This window comes from Colius striatus, chromosome 1 (genome assembly GCF_028858725.1).
Source record: "Colius striatus isolate bColStr4 chromosome 1, bColStr4.1.hap1, whole genome shotgun sequence".
Taxonomy (NCBI): domain Eukaryota; kingdom Metazoa; phylum Chordata; class Aves; order Coliiformes; family Coliidae; genus Colius; species Colius striatus.
Window position 1 is genome coordinate 130,380,720 of NC_084759.1, and position 12,651 is coordinate 130,393,370.

Below are 12,651 nucleotides of genomic sequence, written 5' to 3' on the forward strand. Positions count from 1 at the left end.
CTTACCCAGCCTCTCGAGGGCTGGCCTTTTTTCACCGCTAATAAATCAAAGACAGTAATTAGATGACCACAAGCGTGTAAAATTTATTAATACTTGTGCATATTGTAAGTGTAATAAAAAGACATAAAAGGACCACTGCTTGCTGATTCTCATGTTGTTCTGAAAAGCTCTAAGGGTATATCTTCTGTAGCCAAAGTGAGAAAATTTATATTCATGGCAAAAGTAGGTAGGTACGCTACATATTTCAGGTTTTTTCCTTATGCCTGAAAGACAAATTGGGTAATCAACTTAAGATGCTGATTTTGTAATGCTTGTTTCTGTTAACAACATTCCTCCTGATAATTTTAAACAGAGAGGTAAATTCTGCTTTAAGCTGAAGAGAGATAGAGGTGTAATAACCTTGGAGAAGACCCGAGAGACCACTTGCCCTGCCCCTTCGTCGTGGGTTTAGAAAGCTTTCGGCGTCCCGTTCCTTCTCTCCGGCCTCCTCCTGTCTCCCGCAGGCAGAGGCTGCTGCCCAGCCCTCCTCCTGCAGCCTCCGGCTGCCTCTCGCCCGCTGGCAGCCGGCGCTGTCGCTCCCTGTGGCGGGCGGGGCGGGCGCGGACGCGGGCGCGGGCAGCAAAGGGGCTCGGGGAGGCGCTGAGGAGCCGCCGCAGTTGCTCGCCCCCTGCGCCCCGGGGAGCCCGGAGGCGGCCGCGCCGGCAGAGGAGCCTCACCACCTCGGTAAGAGGAAGATCCCTCCCGGAGAGAGGGAAGAAGCCTTTTCTCCCCTGCTCTTCCTTCCGACTTCCTCCGAGGGCTGCTGCAGCGTGCGCGGGTACCCTGCGGCACGGCTAACACAGTGAGCGGCGGAGGCAGGCAGTGCGGGGAGGGGGCGGCGGGACATGGCTTTGCCTCGCTGCTCCTGGGCGATAACGGCAGCGGCGGGGACGGGGTGAGAAGGAGCGGCCCGAGGCGGGGAGGGCGGGGGACACGAGGCTGAGTCTTGCGGAGAAATGGCCCCTCTCTGCTGCCGCACCTCCAGAGTGCCTGGCGGCTCCGACTGCAGAGCCACGCCGTTTACCGTTTCGCCGAAGCTCGGCCGCGCCGAAGCAGCCAGCGCGGGCGGCCTGAGCTGGTCCGCATCCCCAGGCAGACAACCGCCTCCTCCCTCGGTACGCGCGGCCGCAGCCACTCGTTGCGAGCGGTGGCAGAGGGGAAGGCAGAGCAGAGGCGCTGCTCCTCCCTCCCCCGGCCGGATATATAGTATCAGACTCAGAGGGGAAAGAGAGGTTCGTAAATTTTTTTTTTTCTTTTTTACGTCCTCCTTTGCCGCGAGTTGCTTGTGCGCGAGGGAAGGTGGGGGCAGCGGTTTGGAGACAGGAATTGGTCGAAAAAGCGGTAATTGAAGGTAACAACCCGCTGGGGGACATTGAGGGAGAAGCAACAAGGGAAAAAAAAAATCGGGATGAGGGAGAGGAGGAGGAGGCGACGCTTTGTAGATGGCTGGGACACGAGGAAGCGGCCGAGGGCGGCGGGGTCGCAGCGGCTGCTGCACCCGCGGCTGCCGCCGTGGCGGGTGGCTCCGCCGGGCCGGGTCGGGTCGGGTCGTGCCAGGCAAATTACCACGGCCCGGGGGCAAGCTCCGACCCGGGATAGCGGGTAACCGTGCGAGGCCGAGCCGGACCCCGGTGCTGGGCGGTGTCCCGAGGGCAGGGCAGCCGCAGCTCAGCCGGTGCTTCGGCTTCTCCTTGGGAGAGTTCAAGGAGAGGTGTAACCCTGCAAACGAGGACGGGATGTGGTGAGCGGCTCCTACCCTGTTTCACAGCAAGGTTTGCTCTGAGAAGGGGTAATCTTCAGTGCGATGCTACAAAAAACAAACACAAAACCAAAAAAAACCCAGCCCTAATCTAATTTTACTGGACGATTACCTCCTTCTTTTACCTCCTATTAGGCCCATTTAAAAAGAGGTGTAGCGTTAGACTGATACAGACTTTTTAATCGTATGAGGAAGGCTCCTTAATCTGTGGCTTGGTGCTCTTTTCTGTCTGGATTATGAAATCATTGGATGATACTGGATTGTGAAATCACCTCATGATACTCCTGCTGCCCACCCGCTCACATGGCACTGCAAAGATTTAACTCAAATTTGCCACAGTGTCCTGTGATAATATCCTTGGTTTTCTAGAAACTAGAAATGTATGACCTTGTCTTATATGGCCCTTTACAGTAATGTTGTTACTCAGTACATTTTTCTTTTACATATTTCCCTCAGAGTATAACTAAGGACATAACTAGAGAGACATATAACGAATGACAGACCATTAACTTGCAGTGGGAAGCAGTAAAACTAAATGGGAGTTGCTTCACTCAGAAATATTGCACTATAAATTCAATCAGAAGACTAGTTTTGCATCTTTGTTTAGACCGAGATTTTGCTATATGTGAAGGTCATTGTTAGGCTAAAACAATGTACTCTAAAATCCATATTTGCTCTAATCCTAGTTCATTCAAATTTGTGTTAAAATAAGTGCAAAACAGAACTATTAGGTGAACCTAAAGGTGCAATAAAATACAGTGGCCTTTCAGAAGCTTTTAATTACCAAAGCTCAGGTTGCTTTGACACATTACAGTGTAACTTTCTGCATATACTGGCATTCTGGAAACACCTTCATCTCCACTTCACAAGAAGCTGATGGCAGTTCAGAGATCTGCTACTGGAGTTTGTTTTCATTTACATCTATTATATGAAAAGTATCATCATTTCCTGCTTACCTGTAGTCTTGAATAGGAAAGTGTGAGTTCATTACTGTACCATTGCTCTGATAGTTGCTTTAGAAAAGTTGTAAAATCACTGTTACAATATAGTGCTTTTATCTGCAGATCTGCCGTGATCTCTGCTTTTGATAAACTACAGTTTTGTAGAAGTGAGTTTTTAAATGCTTCCTCTGTGTTTTGGGATGTTTGGCAAAGTTAAAGTCACCATAAATTTCAATGTGTAGGTAATGAGAATAGGAAATTGGGGGGCAAGGAAGAAGGTGGCACTCAGTCAAAGGTATCTGAATTAAACATGAAGCAATAGCAGATATAGGCCAGCCTTTTACTATATTTATAGGATGTTTGACAATGCATCCAATACTCTAACAAAGCTGCAAATTCTTCAGTTCTGTCGATTTTGGTTTCAATTTTAAACACTATTAAACTTTGTTTAGATTAGTGGGGGAAAAAATAGTTTAATAACATCTTAAAAGTCAAGTAAGACAAGAATGAGTGAATAAAATCCATAGTGTGTCAGCTGGGCAAAAAAAGATAACAATCTAGAGACAGACTGCCAGAAAAGTAGTGGGGAATGGCCTATTAACAGTAGGACAAAGTTTGTGGCTTTGTTAGGGAGGCATCTTTGATTAAACTTGCAATGCTTTCCTGAAAGTTCAGATCTGACAAACCTAGATCTTGGGAAGTGAATGGGTTGCAGGGGGAGGTTCAGGGATTATGAAGGTGCTGGCAAGGAAAACAAGCGTAAGATTTGTGGCAGGGAATGTGAGTAATGTGACCAAAGGCACAGAGACTGCCATTTGGTCTGTGTGGTACAGTAGAGGAAGATGAATCACTGGCCAATGTCTTCAGAAACGTCTTAGATGTTGATAATTTCAAGTCCTATGGCAGAGTATAGATCCAAGGGGCCAGTCTGTAGCATTTGACTGTCACTGTAAAATAAAAATCCACAAAACTTTTCCCTTTTTTTCCTTATGTTGCAGGTAGGAGGCTCCTAATTCTGATCAATTTGCCAGGCATTTTTCCCCAATGTCAAGTAATTTCGATCTGTAACATGGAAAGATCATGTAAATGAGGACATGGGGAAGTAGAAAGAAAATACATGTTTTGAAATGCAAAAGGGAGGAAAGACCTTTTGTTTGTTTGTTTTGTTTTGGTAATATCATAGTAGTTCATAAAAACTGAAGGGCAGTGGAGAGTAACTCAGTGGGTTTGTTGAAACTACCAATGAAAGCTCAACTCATCTGGGGACTATTGCTTATCTTACTGTATGGTTTGGTTTGAGGATAATTACTCTAGGGGATAATGTTAACATTGCTTTATAGTTGCATTATTATCCCATTATTACTGTTAAAAAGTACAGCCTTTTTATTCTCTAAGGGTCCCAGATCCACGAAAGAGGTTTAAAAAATGAAAGTTTTAGTATTGCAGTACTGTCCAAAAAGATGAATGTTAATCCTAGTTGTTAGTGGTAGATCATGGAAAGAGTTGATCATCTCCAGATATACCTAGAAATAAGTGTCATTTGAAGCACATTAACTTCCCTGGCACTATAAGCTGTGACACAATCTGTATTGGGTTTGTGTGATGGGGTTTTGATTGCAGGGGTAGCTCCTGTGAGAAGCTGCTAGAAGTTTCCCTGTCTCCAAGTCAGACCTGTCTCTGGTCAAGACCAAGCCAGAAAGTGATGGTGGTGGTGCTTCTGCAGTAACATATTTAAGAAGGAAAAAACTGCAGCAGAGTGAGGAGAGAGATGGGAGAGAAACAACTGTGTCAGTGAAGGAGGAAGGAAAGATGTGCTGGAGCAGATACTTCCCTGAATCCTGTGGTGAGATGGCAGTTTGGTCCCCTGCAACCCATGGAGGGCAATGATGGAGCCAAGATCCACTTGCAGTCCATGGAAGACCCCATGGCAGAGCAGGTGGCTGTGCATGGAGGAGGCCATGACTCAGTGGAAAGAACTGAGCAGTCTGTTCTTGAAAGAATGCACCCTGTGGAAGGCACTCATGCTGGAACTCGTGTTGAAGTTTACGGAGGGTTGTCTTCCATGGGAGTGACCCCAAGGTGGAGCAGGGGAAGAGTGTGAGGAATCCTCTCCCTGAAGAGGAAGGAGTGGCAGAAACACCACAACTCCCCCATTCACTGTCTTCCTTCACTGCGGTGGGGGAGGTAGTGAAATTGTGAGTGAAGCTTAACCCAGGAAGGAGGGAGGGGTGGATGGAAGGCATTCTCAAGATTTGGTTTTGTATCTCACTATTCTACACTGATTTGATTGGTAACAGATTAAATTGATTTTGTTTTTCCCCAAGCTGAGTCTGTTTTGCCCGTGACCACGATTGGTGATTTCTCCCTGTCCTTGTGTCAATGCATGAGTCTTTTGTGTTTTCTCTTCCCTGTCCCACTCAAGTGAAAGAGTGTGCAAGCATCTGTGTGGTGCTTTGTTGCCAGCTGGGCTTAAACCACAACAAAATCCTTGTCTGGGAGCCTTTCACTTCTATTAAAGTTAAAGTGTGCTAGAGTTAACCAGAACTTGCCTCCCTGCAAGGCAAAGGATGTGTTTCAGTGGTCATTGGGCTACTGCTAAAGGGTCAGCCTGCTTGCCTCACCTCTGGCTACACATTCCTGATCTCTCACTTGTGCTGGTACTGTCACTCCTGTCCAAATGCAAATCTGCTTTTGTTGTTGCTGTTGGCCTGGTTTTCAGTTGGATGAGTTCCTGGTTCTGAGTCAGTGCATGACTAAAATGCACCGAGAAGTCAGCAGAGATGTGCACTTGAGGGAAAAGAAGGCCGATCCTCATTGCACTTGGTAGGACTCCCATTTGGGCCACATTAAAACTATGATAGGCCTGCAGCCTAACAGGCCTGCTCAATTCTGTATTAGTGGCTTCCAGATTGGGTTTGGCTTATATCTGACCAATTTGGAGAGTTAAGAGAGGTGTTTATCTGTCTCCAGTGACCTCTGTAGACATACTCATCAAGGGCTTGATGAACCCAGTGAAAGAAGAAACCTGAAGGACTAAAAAGTTGTTTTAAATACCTGTAATCTTGAAGAAAGTGAGGCTTTACCCTGACATGCTAAAAAATTACTTCCCTCTGCTCAGGATGTAGAGCTCCGAGTTTGTGGTCAATTCTGGCACATGATTTGTACCCTCACCACTACTCCAGTTGCTTCTAAGTCTGCCTACTTAAATTGCAGACTGCTTCCTCTACAGTTTGTCTTTTTTGCTCTGTGTTTGCATGCGGCCTGTGCTGATAAAGCCTTGGTTTGTGCGTGGGTTCTTTGTTGCTATGATGATACTGACAACAATTTCTCAGCATGGGTTGGTCATAGCCATAGGGAGGAGTCATGGGGGAGCATTTCTCTAGTTTGCTCTCTTATGAGTTCCCTTGGACTTCTTTGAATCCCCCGTGGACTGCTGTGTAGTGCTACTGTGGGTCACCATGCCAATTGTAGCACCTCAGCTGAGTCTAGCAAAAGCTAATTTTCATTTGTTGTGACAGCAAAGGTTGCACTACAGGAGATGCTTTGTCTCTTATTCCATTTAGTCCATTAACTTTTTGAATGGTAAGCCTGTAACTCACTCATCAAGTTAGAGATTTTGGGTTTTTGTTGGTGATTTGTTGGTTTGGTTTTTTTTTAAATCTCATCTAAGTAGTGCTTTCAGGTTTTCTTTAGAAAATGTAGTTGTCTTTGGGTCATATTCAGAGTCCAAATTATGACTAATTAGGTCTTTACACAGTGAAATAGTCAATAGTAGGACCTTGTGTGTAGGCATATAATTAGTGTTCTACTGGTAATTAGTGGAAACTGGAAATCCCCTCTCCCTCAAATCTCTGGCAACATTCATTTTTGTTAAAGCATGAGGCACTTTGAAGGACTGGCAAAAACACCTGTAATTTTATTACAATTGTGTTCAGTTCTAAGCTTGAATTTGCAAGAGTTGCTTGTATATGTGTTTATGCATGTACCTATGCTTAGACAGTTCCAAGTGATTGGAAATTGCATAGGGCTCTGTTCTTCCACCCATGCTCACAGAAAAAGATACCCTGTGCCACAAAAATATGCTATTATATTTTAACTCCAATGTTTTTTCCTTCTTGAAAGTAATCGTGGAGCAGCTGTGCCCACAAGAGATGCATATTATAGGTTTTCCTCCTATTTAATTTAATTTTTAACCTGTTATGCCAGTATCTATCAACTGTATCTGCTTCAAGAAGCAGTACTGTGGAGTTAACAGAGCAAATACAAGACTTAATGACTGGTTAATGCATACAGGAATGGCAGGACTGGTCATGAACCTGGATACGTACAATTTAATTTCTAAATTACAGAATTTAATTTCTAACTATACTGTAGTGTCACAACCCTCTCTCTAGAATGTCCCTTTAGAAACTACCTTAGTACTGTTAGTGAAATTTTGAAAACATAAATTGATTGTAATTTTGAAAAAAATAAGGAAAATATTATTACAAAGCTATATACTCATAGTGTTTAAAGAAATGGAAAACAAGAATGAGTGTTAACATTGACATTAGGTCAATCAGATCTGTTTCTGAAGAAAGTCTGAAAAGCAGAGAAGCTATCTAGAAGAGATACCAGCCCTTTTCAAGGGCTTAATTCCTACAGTGCACCTTAGTAAATCCTGAAAGAGAGATTCTTCATTCACAAAATGTGTGGATATTAACAGAGTACAGCAGTGTTTTGAAAGGTCATTTGATATGAATGTCCCATGGAGTTAACAACAGGACATGCAGATGGGTCTGATAGTAGCCAGATGTGGTACCATTTCATAGTTCATTGGTGGAATATGAAATTGCTTGAGTCATCTTTGTAGGTGTATTGTGAGATTTCAAAAGACTTGCAACTTACTTTAACTACTGGTGTGCTACAGGTGATGTAATGTGCAGAAAATGACAGCCTGAAGCTAGGCACTGTTTTCTCATTAATAGGGGGTCTTTGCTCCCTAAGCACAAGTAGCAGTAATTTGGAGAAGGCTGTAGCTACAAGAGTCAGCACTGTTTTGGCCAAATGCACAACAATCATTTGGAAGTCTACTTTTTTGTTATTACACTTATTGACACATGAAATTTGGGGGACTTTTTGCAAGCTCTGTTTTGGGATATAATGTGAAAAATTGTGCTTTTCTGAGTTTTGCTCTGCTTTACAGTACCAGTCTACAACTAACGATGCATTTGTGACCATTTGTGAAAATCTGTTTGCTTAGGCAGGATTGAAGCATCTGAGAGGCCTCCCTCATCACCAAGGCTTTCAGAAATGAGAGCTAGTGCTTTCAGCAGAGGTTTGCACTGGAAGGCAGATGTTTGTGTCTGGATTCAGTTCTGAAACATTCAGTGATGCTCACTGTTAGATACCTTCCTCTGGTGTGGTCAGAAGCAACTTCTATAAACAACGTTGTCATGTCTGTGGTGAATAACTACAGTACTAGACTGCTGAAGCAGACTTGAGAACTCTGCCTGCTCTGTTCTTAGCTGGGACTAGCTAACACGGAAGTGTGTTTGTGACTCTTCTCAGATGCCCACCCTACTGGGTAGCTTGTATCAATAGCTTGTGTTTGGCTGATCTTCTGCAGCGAGGTGGAATCAATTTGGAGGTGGGGTGAAGAATGTGAGTGGGTGAGCTTTGCTGGTCCTATCCTGGCTTTGTGGCAGGCAGCGAGGTCAGCTGCTGCTGGTTTTCTTGAGTGAGGCAAGGAAAGAAGAGGAGGGGAACCGTGTTTTGTGCCAGCATCCTGCGGAGCTGCGAGGACGGCAGAGCCAAGGACTGCTGCAAATCTTTTCAAAACCATCTGCTTTTACCACCTGTCATTGCTTATTCACAAACATGCAATCTTATTGGGCATTGCTGTTAAAAATCTTTCTCTTTAAGTATAAAAATAAGCAAGTTCCCTCTGAAATTCTTCCGTTATTTGCCCACAGCTCAAGTAGGAGACTCTCATGCAGGGAGAGAGAAAAGAACCTACCTACCCAATATGAAACACTTTCTGATGTTGTACACACTCACTGTGCTGTCAATTGGACTTATTTTTCTTATCAACTGGTCCAAAATAGATGGCATGATTCTGCTTAGACCTGATTTTAAGGACAATTTTGAAGGTAAACTTTTGTCACAGAAGGAGCTCTTAGCAAAAATTCTATTGCTTGTATTGACATCACCTTATTTGTTGCTTCTAGCTTTAAGTCAAGGGGAGTGTCACAGTTCAGGACTGCTTCTAGATTTCCTTTGGCAGTTGGATCGTATGTCACTGCCATAAAGCATCTAACTCCTTTGTTGGACAAAAAATTTTTGAAGAGATTTAGACACCTATATTCTCATGTGTTCACATTTCTAATTAAATGTGACAGAGAATTATGCCCTTAGGTAACCCTCACTTCATGTAAGTGCAACTTCACAGCTTTACCTCTAATCCTGCAGACTACAAAGAAACAATTTGCTTGCTTTTCTGATAAAAGATCTGTTTATGCAAACCTGGAGCTCTCATAGCTGTATAATCTAACGTTGCACGCAGTAAGTTCTTTATTCTTTGCACCTGCTGCTGGAATGTCTCAGCCTACCTCACTCTGTGCCTATGATCCTTTCTCCAGTACCGTACATTATCGTTTTTATGTAGTTCTGCTTGTGGAGTCCTTCAGTTTACCGTCTGTGAGAAGAAATGAAATCCCAAGTCGTTACAGACATGGAATGACATTGTCTTCTACCAGTCACCTCCTTCAAGCCCTCCTTGCTCTGTCTTTATTAGATACTTCAGAGCAAACTGACTAAGCTAGTACACTCCTAGTATGGAACAAAATGTCAGTTATCCCCTCTGCAATTTCTTTGTGCCTTTCTTTGCATCTGAAATAAACTTGATGACATTGTTGCAGAGAGAAGAGGGCAAGGACCCCAGAGGTACCAGGGTGTTTATGCCAAACTCTGTTCTATGGACCAAAACAACCAACAAATCCTGTAACTACATTCACTAGTCAAACTTGTCAACCCAGTGGAAAACCTTTGGGGTTCTGCAGATAACCTGTAACTTTTGCTATGATGCTTTTTAGCTGTAGTTTTATTTATTCTTCATTCTTATGTCTATGTTCAGTGACCACTGCCTTGCCCCATGTATCCTCAAAGCAGCCTGTGAGTTTCTACTATACTTGAATTCAAGATTTCAGGGCATCCTAAACAATATATTGATATGATGGGAAATGTTGCATATTGATGTTTTTCTCAGTTATTTTTTTCATCTCTCCTGTTTCATAATCATTGTGTTTTCTCCCAAGCATTTTGTTTTGTTCCTTTGTCTAGTTCTGCTGTCACTAAGCTGAGAGAGGTGATAAGGAGTCTGTGTTCATAAAGACTGGTTTCATGCCTGAGATGTATAATTTCACTTTCATTTTGGCCTGTCGCTGACCCTTCATTGCTATGTAGCATCAGGCAAACTGCTCACTGTGTATTAATCCCTGTGGCTAAGAAAATATTTTAACCCATCTCTACCATGTTCTGAAGCTTTTCTTTATTCTAAAATGAATACTTTTCAGGTACCTGGCTCAAGTCCCGTGTGCTGCCATTTGCTACAGGGTCCAAGTCAGTTCATACACGGAGAACAGTTGTTCTCTTTGTGGTACTGGAACACTCCATACAGGGGGCATCACATGCTTTGGTACAGCTTTTTTGTCTGCTGAACATTTTTATTGGACTATGTACAACTGAGATGCAGGCAGCTATTTACATGCAGAAGGTACCACTGAATTCCCTACTGAGGGAAAGCCTATTGCTTTAGCTAGCTCAGGATATTTCAAGAACTGATTAGTTCTTCCTGCTGATAAACTCGCCTGCAAAGAATTTCCATCAAGCAAGTCAGGGATCAGATGAAACTGTATGCTTCCAAGATGATGTGATAACGTCACATATTTAAAGATGATATAATATTATGATAGTGAATATCTAGGCCTAGATTTCCCCAGACCAGGATAGTGATGTATGTAGGAGGACAGGTTGTTTTGTGACTGTCTCTGTTCTCTCTTGAAGTTAAACATGTTTAAACTTCTAAAAAGTTACACGCTGACACACCTAACTATCAGTATTTCACCTTAAAAATTTGATAGTCCTATTGAGAAATGAAAATATAGTATGCAGTGCCAGAGTTTCCATCACTGACCATAGATTGCATCCTTGAAGGTTCTTGCCTTCTGAAAAAACATCATCTGCATTTATCAAAACCCAAGTACTCTACTTGTCACTTGTAACATTTAATTTCTATGGCAACCTTCCTAACTGTTGTTCTGGGAGATAAAGTAAGGTGATCCAGAGCTCTTCATAGGAACTCATGTCTGATCTAAGGCTTCATATGTTCAAAATGTTAAAACAGTTACAGTTCTGTAGAAGTAAAGCTACCATTCATTAAATGACAGAGTGCCTTCAAGAGGGTACTTCTCTTATTTTCCACATATGCCTACACCTAATATGACTATTATGGTTGTGACTGTGAGCCCTTAAAGTGCTATGCAAATAAAAAATGGAATTACAGAGATAGCGTGCCTAGATATATAGCAGGAAACTTGTATCTTGTCTTGAGGGTAAGAAGAACAAGCTAAATTTATTATGTCTGATAGTTGGAAGTAATCAAGACAATAGGATTCTTTTTTGTGTTTTATCTGATGGATGCAAGCTCTGATATGCATTTTTACTCTAAACATGTATTTTTTTACTGTGTACTGTCCATATTTTCACTCTAAAGTAGCATTGGCAGCATTTGGTGCTTAGCTCCGTGTAGCTTTGTATAAATATCATCCCATACTCTGACTCATTTATAAAATAAAATGGGCATCTCCTTCCACTCCTTTTTATTTTTTTGTTGTTTTTCTTTCAGTCTGAAAAGAATCCTGCTCTGTGCAACCTTATATCTGTCCATGAAAAATATAGTGCCCAAAATATTCCATCTGATTAAAAGCGCTTTTAATCTTAAGTGCTCATAATTGTCAGCAGCAGCTTCCTTTAAATTAATTACAGCATTTTCACTAGGGTATCCCATAGGTAGTTTGGGTTTTATTCTGTACAGTGCTATGCAAAAATTTACCAAACCCTCACTTTCTACTTTCATCAGCAGAGGTATTGCATCTATTTGGCACTTGTTTTGAAAGTTCAGGAAGATTAAGGCCAGGAAAATACATTAACGAGAACTGTAATTCTGTGTTGAAAAGGTCACGCTTCAATTGCCTTATCTTCTTAAAATGCCATATTTTCCATACTTTATGGAAATTTTCCTTATTTTCTTTAAAAAGCAAATTCTGGAAGAATCTGACTGAAAAAATGAAGATAAAGTGTATCAGCTTTGTGTTTTCTGTGTCCTATTCGCATTTAAATCTACAGCAGAAGCCACTTTTTTGTGTTGAGCTGTTCTTTGGTGGTTAAGTCATCTGTTTAATATATTGCAAATAAATATCTGGTGTAGCATTAGTAATGAAACATATGTTTTGATATCTTAGGATAAACAAAAAAAAATTTACTAATATATCTCCACCAGAACTGTATGATATGAAACCAAAATATGCTGGGCCACAGGTGAAGTAGTCTCTGTCATCCTGAGAATGTTTTCTTCCAGAACATGTTGATTTTTTATTGGTGTATAGTAAGTCTCTGCACTTTGCGTTTAATTGTATCATTGGAAATTTGCATTTTCCTTGTAATGGTGTGGTGTTAGTATTCAAAAGCAAACTGAAAGCAAAGGGAGCATAGCAAAGGACACAAGTGATAATGCACAGTACATAGAAATTAGGTAAATGTGGTACAGAGGTCTGCCAGTGTGCCATATGCTGAATGAAGAGGAACAGGATAGTGCTTTGCACTTCTGTTTCCCACTTCACTGCTAAAAAGGAAATGGGATTACTGCAGTATGAA

At 42.4% G+C, this 12,651-nt stretch overlaps 1 protein-coding gene across 4 annotated transcripts in view; it reads left to right on the plus strand.

Annotated features, from left to right (window-relative positions):
• Nucleotides 1-620: 620 nt before the first annotated feature.
• Nucleotides 621-12,651, plus strand: part of FAR2 (fatty acyl-CoA reductase 2) — a 158,121-nt gene continuing 146,090 nt past the window's right edge. For 2 of the 4 annotated variants that reach the window (XM_062007327.1, XM_062007335.1), the window contains exon 1: nucleotides 621-723. The gene's annotated coding sequence lies outside the window, so the exon portion shown is untranslated. Of the gene's footprint in view, nucleotides 724-887; nucleotides 935-1,307; nucleotides 1,391-12,651 lie in introns of those variants that run through there. The other 2 variants (XM_062007308.1, XM_062007300.1) reach the window with 2 other exon arrangements.